At 34.3% G+C, this 9,077-nt stretch overlaps 1 long non-coding RNA gene across 1 annotated transcript; it reads right to left on the bottom strand.

Moving 5' to 3' along the window:
* Positions 1-2,691: 2,691 nt before the first annotated feature.
* On the bottom strand, positions 2,692-8,107 carry LOC111724573. Its single transcript, XR_002772849.1, has 3 exons — positions 8,086-8,107; positions 4,256-4,332; positions 2,692-3,317 (listed from the first exon to the last, which is right to left on the bottom strand). It is a non-coding gene; the product is annotated as an uncharacterized LOC111724573 (long non-coding RNA).
* Positions 8,108-9,077: the final 970 nt, after the last annotated feature.

Consider the following 9,077-nt stretch of genomic DNA (forward strand, 5'->3'; position numbering starts at 1 on the left):
CCTGAAAAATGAAAAGAAGTGAGATTGAATGCTGACGCCAACATGTTATTCAGGTAAGAATGAGCAGGAAATTTTAGCAAGTCCCACCTGGCAGTCCCTATTTTCTCTGTGAAATAGAGATAAGGATGCCTCAGCGGGAAGGTAAAAAAGGTAGAAGAAACGGGGCAGGACCTGCTTGCAGCAGTCGGTGTGGAAACTAAGAGAGGGAAATCACTGGGGTCACGTCAGATCACCACGTGCCATTTAAGAGTCCATCAAGTTGAACAGCATGATGTGTGAAACTGTGTGATGATCTAGGATGGAGCGATTTCTTCCCCAGACAAAGTGTCCATCTGAGATGAAAACATGGGAGACCAAGAGAATGCATTCTGGAATCATACTGCTCTGGTTTCCAATTTCTGCTCTTAACGTTTTATGATCTTGGGCAAGTTATTTAACATGCATGGACTCCATTTTCCCTGTGCATACGGTGGAATGAGAGCACTGCAGTACCACAGGGTGATGTGAGGATTAAATGAGGACTGCATATAAACAATTTAAAGACGGGTTTGGCACCTGGTAGATACTAAATAATAAAAGACAGTGTAATAGGGGAGGAATGTCCACTAACACACATTTACATTTCTGAGTATTAAATGGATGTAGTAACAGAACAGTAAAGAATGAGGGTTAAAATACTCTCAGATGAAAGTGGATTAGTATAATCGATTTGGGATTAGAGAAATTAGGCCCCACAGGCAAGATAAGAGTAATAGTTCTTCAAGCAACAAGGCCACAGAGGGCACCAGAGGTCTGGCAGTGGTAACTGAGTAAAGTACAGGATTACTGGGGAACTATGTCTCTGACAGTACTAAAAAGAGATGCCTAGTTCATTTTCCTCTTAATCTTATAATGTGTATTAGCATATTTTCACCACTTCTTAGAAATTATCTTGTGCCACTTAAACTAAAATTATAAACTCTGGTTAGGCCAGAACATGTATAATATATTCTGATGCAAGTGCTATAGTCCTACTACAAACATAATAACTACCTGCTGAAAAACTAAGAGGCATATCATAAAATCTTTTGATCAGTTTCCAGTTTGAGGAACCTGAAAAATCTCATTTTACACATTAAATGAAAGCCTTGGGGAACAGCTGACTTCATTCTGCCAGTTAATTTCAAGTAAAGGCATAAATACAGTTTAAAAAAACCCACTTTCCTTTTTAAAGAGCTTTTTATTTGTAAAATATGAATACACAAGTAAAAATTACATCTCATCATTCGAATTTTATATAAAGCAAGAAATGAAAAATTCAATTTCCTCACTCCTAAGCCTCTTCTCATTGAACTCTGTTAGTTCTTCCTTTCAAAGTAAAACTAATTCTATCTCTCCTTCTCTCTCTCTGTCTGTCTCTCTCTCCCTCAATGTATCTTTTATCAATAATTGCATCTATCTTCTCTATTTTTATTAAGTTAGTTTTTTAAAAAAAAAATCATTCTTTGCATTAGGGGTTGGCAAACCACCACTTGCAGGAAAAATTTAGCTTTTATAAGCAAAGAATTATTGAAAAAGTTATCCTCATTTACATAATCTATCGCTGTTTTCATGATGAAATGAGAGAGTTGAGTAGTTTCAGCTAACCATAAGTCTGCAAACACTCTGGCCCTTTACAGAAAACGTTTACCCAGGTCTACTTTACTTATCTGTTTCTTAATGCTTTTGTTTGTTTGTTTGTTTGATCCTGTGCATGTGTGTCTCTCGAGGTCAATATAGAGGTATACCACATTTATTTAAATTATTTCAGATTATTCTTTGAATTTATAAATGTCAATTTATCACTAGTAGAAATTTAGATCTTTTTTAGATTTAAAGATATACTAAAGTCACTTGTATCAAGTACATATTAACACTTGCCAGAGAATGGTATATATCGTTTAGAATGTTACAAGAAAGAAACAGCTTTCTATAACATACAGATTTTATGTTTCATGAATATTCTAAATCATTATAAAATGAAAGGTAAAGAAACCATGAGAAAAATTCAAATGAGTAAAAATAATATTATGGAAATGACTGTTAAAGAGCCAAAAGAAAGTTAATAATGACCCTTAGATATGGTATTATGCTATAGTAAACTAAAATTAGTGATTACTGGTTTTCTGCTCAATAGAACCCACCCGTGCCTTTAATCTTATGAATAGAAACATATTCCGCATCCCAGGGATCCTTGCTGCTAAGGATGGCCTGTAACACTTCTAAGTAATTATGGGAAGACATACAGTCATGACAAGTACAGGTCAATAGCCATCTGATAACTCTGATGTGGAAAGCATTATTTTAAAGTTTTACATTTTGAGATATGATAGAGTGAAAATCAAAAATGTCCTGATGGTGTCATTGATCCAGTAATACAACCCTTCAACTGACTTCTCCCTAACTGTTTGTGGTATGGGGCAATTAAGTTCCTACCTTGTTATCCTGCAAAAGAACTTTATGTTATTGGGACTGGATATAATCCTAAAAAACAACCAGCAATCTATAATGTGCTATAGTAAGTTCCATTTAATATACAGGGTGTTCCAAACAAGTCCCTAAAGTTGCCGTACATGGGGAAAATGGGAAATTGGAGCTAAATGTATCTTTATTTAGAAAATATTCATTACAAAATTTTGCCAAATATTTACAAAATATTCTCAATGTGTTGTCCATTTCTTTGCCAATAAAGGTACATTCAGCTCCGGTTTTCCATTTTTCCTATGTATGGAGACTTTAGGGGGTGATCTTTGAGACACCCTGTGAAATTAACTTTCTATATGAGCATGTTATTTTTTTTTTCCCCTAACGAATGTAGAAACCTTGAACACAGGAAGTTTTTATAAAGTAGGTATGCAATACGTACCCACAGCTTTAAATACTATTTATATTTCACTACTTCCAAAATTTCTATTTCTAAACCAACATTATCTACTCAGATCAAGCCTTATATAACCAACAGATTTTGTGATTTGGATGTCTGACACAAATTTCAAATTTAACACATCCCCAACTGAATACTTAATCTTACCTGCCAAATCTTTCTTTTCCTTTCGTCTTCAAAATCTCCATCCATTCTGTTACTCATGCAGAAACTTAGGTCACTTCCTCTTCACACCTATCTTTACCAAAATTCAATATGCCACCAAAGTGTCTGAACCTACTTTCAAGCCTTCGGCACTGTCATGATGACGGGATATGTAAAGGATGACGGGAGACGTGCCATCTGCAGTTCCCAAATGAAACACTCCACTTTTCCTTTCTAGTTCACTCCAACAGATTCTCTAGACAGCAGTAATCTTTTAAAGATACAATTCAAATGTTACTAACTACCCAAGTTACTTATTTTCAAAAGCTAGTATAAAAAGAAAAATGTTGCCTAAAATCATCCCACATGACCAGCTCCTCCTAATCTCTTGAACCTCATCTGGTGTTATTTTCCTGTTTGTTCATCATGTTCAAGGCACCAGTTGTTTGAGTCCTAAAACACTTTCAGGTCTTTTCTGCCCATGAGAGTCTGCATACTGCTCCACTTCATGTAATATCTCCCCAGATGACTATTGTCTTGTCTTTAGGTCCCAGTTTTAACATTGCTTCCTTCCTTGTTTAATCCCTCCCTGATGTTCAACCTAAGTTAACCGTTCCTTCCCATCTTGTACTACTTATGCAGCTAGTCCCTTTGATAGTTCATAGCACCTTTTCCTGAATTGCACTTTAGTACAAGGGTGGGGGCCACCGCCGTGTGCTTCACCCTGTGCTAGTATACTCAGTTCTTAGGTTAGTATATGACGTGTAGCAGGTGCTCCATAAAAATATATAAACAATAGAAGAATGCATGGAGGAGTGAATTTGCTGAAATACATCACTCATGGCCACATTAAGGGATTTCAGACCCAACAAGCCACAGTAAATAATATCAAGATGTTACCATAGAATACTACAGGATCTGGATCCTTAAAAATCAGTGGAAATATGGGATTCAATGCTAGATTCTGCCCACCCCTCTTTTTCTTTCTTACAGAAAACACTTACACAATAGTCACCACTCAAGGGCCACACTGGAAATTTAGAAATCTCCCCCAGTTACTGTGTCAACTATATCCTATAATCACGTGTTGTTATATTCATGAAAATAATAATCATGTGGAATGGGGTTAAGGACATGACTGAATAATTGTAGACACGGTTCTAAAATTTGCTTCCAAATAACTTATGTGAAACATTCAAACACACTTACATTAACCGAAATCGAAATCCTACAGTCAACATGAAAATCACCCCGTGGTCTCCGAGTGCACAGGAATGGTCCATCCTCTAATACAGAAAGTGTAAAAAGTGACTAAAGAAACAACACAGTCCAGGATTGGAGGTTAGTTATCACTACCAATGTCAGTTTTGGCAGAATGAATTTTATTATGTGTTTGTTCTAATTTCTGAACAAAACAAAGGTCTTCCTTTGTGTGGTTTACACGCACATATAGAAAGTATGCCTTCAACTTAGGGTTTATTGTAAATTTATTGAATGTTATTGATGAACATCAAACTTCATGTGATCTAGGTAAACTGTTTTCTAAATTGACTCATTTATCCACTTCAGCATTTTGTGCCGTGTTATAAATCTTCATTTTTTCCCTCGTTTTTTACTGATTTTTACCTTAATCAAAAGAAATAGATTCACTTTTTCTTTATAGGGAATATCTACCTCATTTATATGTGTCACTTATTTGGAATAACAATTTCCAAATATTATAATAATCTTTTTGTGTTAGTAAAATGAATTCATATTTCATTTACATCAGATATAGCCTACCAAAAATCTAGGCTTGAATTTCTTCTCTTATTAATCCAACAGAGATATGGATATCTTCCATTATAAACAAAGAATGACTCTAATGACGTTGTTGTAAAGAACATGCACAATAAAATGAACAACCCAAAAGAAATGTGAATAAACCATCTAGATGAACTAGGCTAAAAAGTATTGGCAACCATATTTCTAAACTGATTATTAAACCATAATATGCATGAAGAGACTTAGAATTAATGTCACTACATTTTTATCAGTAGTTTTTATTTTGGATAATAACTGTGAAAGATTTTATTTAACCCTTATATATTTATTTTATTTTATTTTTTTATGGAGACAGAATCTCACTTTATTACCCTTGGTCGAGTGCTGTGATGTCACAGCTCATAGCAACCTCCAACTCCTGGGCTTAGACGATTCTTTTGCCTCAGCCTCCCATAACCCTTATATTTTTTAGGTTTACAAAAATCAATACAGGCTTGATATAAGGAACTTAAAATATAGAGGTACAACATGAAATTGAATGTTCTCTATAATTTCAGTCTCCTCAGCTAGGCACAATTTAAAGTATTCAAAGTATTTCATTATAGAACACCTTAAATGTTCAATCCTTTCTTTATGGTTATCCAAAATAATTTTATTGAAAAAACTGCAAAAACAAATGCCTGCCAATTTCTCAAAGTGTGTGGCATCTACTATTCCGGCTCTCTGCTAAAACTTGTAATCAATCATAGCAGATTTTCACATATGAGTCACTTTTCCTGAATTTCTTCATGAACTCTTCAGTATTCTAACAGAAAGTTTTATAGTCCTTGGAGTAAGCTTTCGCACAGTCAGCCCAAAATGCACGCTTGGCCTAGGATTGTTCACCAAGTCTACAGGGGACTTTAAATCTGCAATTTTTCTATTTTTTTTTTTTTTTTTTTAGGATAAATGCCTATTTTTATCTTCTTCCCCTTACTGGAGAAAATATGTGTTAAAAAATTATTAGTGTGTCATTTTAATTCTCTACCCTGGTCTATATCTATAGTATGTGTAATCTAAAATTCACATAAATACATATATAAATAAGTCAAGTATAAATACAAATAAGTATTTGTATGACAAAAATTAAAATACATTAATTATATGTAATTTGCATATCTATACTAGATGTATGTTTATATGTGTCTATTTTAGATATATCTCTTAAGCTATATTCATGTTTACATATAAATGTACAATACATATATAAATATATTTATACTTTTTTTACTTATTTTCTGAGTATTTCCTCCAGAAAATTACGATATTCATGATAGTTTATTGCAAAATTCTTTGGATTAATACTGACTTAAAGCCAGAAAACACAGAAACTTTGCTCTCCTGTAGATTAATAGCCTCTCCCATCCTTTGTTCTATTCCTGTCACATATGTTGCTTCTACATAGATCAGACAAGAAATTTTTATTATTGTTTTATGCAAATGTCTTTTATATCAATGAAAAGAAGAAATACATTTATGTATATGTAGAGAGAATTTTGTGTTTCTTAAGCAATATGTGCAGTACTGGTAATCCTTCGTGAAACTCTTTTTATATGTAAGTTCTTTTCATCTTGAATGACTGCCTTTAGTATTTCTTATAAGACACGTTGGATAGCAACAAGTCCTCTTATCATGATTTTAAATCTGATAATGTTTTTGCTTTCATTTTGCAGGATCATTTTGCTGTATGTAGAAGTTTTGTTGTTTTTTCTTTAAGTATTTGGAATATGGCACACCACGGCTCGCTGGCCTCCAGAGTTTCTGATGTGAAGACCACTCTTAATTGTAGCCTTGTTGCTCTTTACATAATGAGTCATTTTTCCCTTGTTGCTTTCAAGGTTTTCTCATTGTGTGTGGCCTGAGTAGTTTCCCTGTGATTTGTCTATGTGTGGTTACCTTTGTTTTATCCTACTAGATTTTGTGGTGCTTGTTATGGATGTAGATTAATACTTCTAATCAAATTTCAGAGCATTACAGCACGATTTCCTCGTATATGTTTTATTCCCCCTATTTGCTTTTCCTCCTCTTCCAGGAGTGCCTTCACAGGTGCGTGACCACAATTCGTGGGGCCCACGCTCTCTTCATGCTTATTCTTTTTCTTCGTTCTTTTTTCTTTTCAGTTTCATATTGGATAATGTCTATGGCTCTACCTTCAAGTTCTCTGATTCTTTCTTTTGTAGTCTAAAATATCCTCCCTAACCCCTCCAGTGAATTTTCCATTTCCTTTATTGTTCCCTGAAATAACAGAGTTTCCCTTCAAGTGTATTTTTCATCCTGCTTTTTAAAAATGTTTCTTCTAGTTTTTTCTTATGTTTAAAATAGCCGACTTACAGTCTTCGTTTGCTAAGTCTAACATCTGGGGGGGTCCAACAAACAGTTCTATCATTGAAGAACTTTTATTCCTTGGTATGCTGTGTAGATGATGAGCCAATGCAAGTATTTATGCAAGAAATAGCATGGAGCTAGATAGAGATGGAGATATAGGTATAGATTAGATAAAGATATAGTAGAGAGTATGGCAACAATGTTCAGTCAGAATGTAGTTGATATAGGCTAGTAGGTAAGGGGGATGGTCATGAAAGAGGAAACGTAGGAGACAGGAAGTCCTACGGAGTATTTCCTTTCTTCTTTACTGTTTTACAGTTTTAAGGCCATGATGGTAGTTAAGGTAGAAATTATTCTTCTAATAACATATAATTTAACAAATATATTCTGCTTTTATTTACAAAGGTGGTCATATTTGATATCAAAACCTGTGTGTACCTGGATTTGCACATTTATATATATGTAAGTATAAGTGTGAGTGCTAACATAAACATGTATGTGTACACAGAGTGGTGTGTACACGTGGGTATCTTGGTATCTTTCTAAATAGTTATGTGTTTGTGTGTGTGTGTATGTCTTGATGTACCTAAATCCGTTTCAACTCCTCCTAAATTTTCATGAATTTAAATCCTTTTATCTCTGACTGAACACAAATATCTTTATAAAAGTAAATAGAAGATCTCAAGCTTTTCTATTTCTTCTTATTTCATGCTAAATCGTACCTCAATTTCTTACCCACTAACCCCTTCATTATTTTGACATAAAGTAGATTACAAATGTTCTTGCTAATTTGCTTTTTAATTTTTTTTTTCATTTTTTGAGACAAAGTCTCACTTTTTCATGCTTGGTAGAGTGCCATCAATTCACAGGTCACATAATCTCAAACTCTTGGGCACAAGCCATTCTCTTACCTTAGCCTCTTGAGTATTTGGGATTACTCCAGGCACTTGCCACAACACCCATCTATTTTTTGTTTGCTTTAGAGACAAGGTCTCTGGCTCAGGCTGGTCTTGAACTCATGAACTCAGGCAATCCATCCACTGCCTTGGCCTCTTGAATGCTAGGATTATTGGCATGAGCCACTAAGCCTGGCCTAATTTGTCTTTTTAAATGAATAAAATATAATCAAAAATCCTGTGTAGGAACAAAAAAGAAAGAAAGAAAGTGAGATAGTATTTTACAGAATATTATCCTGCGTATCTTATAAAGAATTTAATTTCTGGCAAACAAAAAGGTAGCTTTTCTTTTTAGTTTAAGTCTGTATTATCCTTGATGACAATCAGCAGTTTCTTTCTTCCTACTTTCCTCCCTTTCTTCTTCTTTTCCTTTCCTCTTTTTCTTTCTTTCTTCCTCTTTTTAATTTTAAAATAAATTACTAAGTCCTATTCTTATAGAAATTAAATGTTATCTATAAATCCAACCCTGGTAAATTTTAGGTAGTCAAGGGGCAAAGTTTAGAGAGTTTCACTAAACTTCAGCTATAATTGCCATGTCATTATTTAAGGTTTCTCATCTCAAGATTCAAACAGAATAATAAAGGTTTTGGGACCCTAGAAAGATGATTGACCTTGTCAGTCTCAAAACCATTAACTGCTGCTGTAAAATAAGAGCATCAAGGTGTATGCTTTCTTCTGAAAAGATTCACTGAGAGACAGTTTTGTGTTTGTAGCAACTATGGCCTCAAAGAGAACAGGAGCATTTACCTAAGAACTCAAGCGTGAAGCTCTGATTATTCCCAGAGAACTATAAACCTAGTACAGCAGTAATTACAGTTTTTGGTTTGTTTATGTTCAATAAAACTTTCGTGAGATATAAAAATCCTCTTTTTTTTTTCTTTTTAAAGTTGGGGGGTCTTGCTAGGCTGACCAGACTGGCCTTGAACTCTCAGGATCCACCTCTCAAG

The sequence above is a fragment of the Otolemur garnettii genome, unplaced genomic scaffold (genome assembly GCF_000181295.1).
Source record: "Otolemur garnettii isolate 467f Iridium unplaced genomic scaffold, OtoGar3 scaffold00024, whole genome shotgun sequence".
In the NCBI taxonomy this organism is placed as follows: Eukaryota; Metazoa; Chordata; class Mammalia; order Primates; family Galagidae; genus Otolemur; species Otolemur garnettii.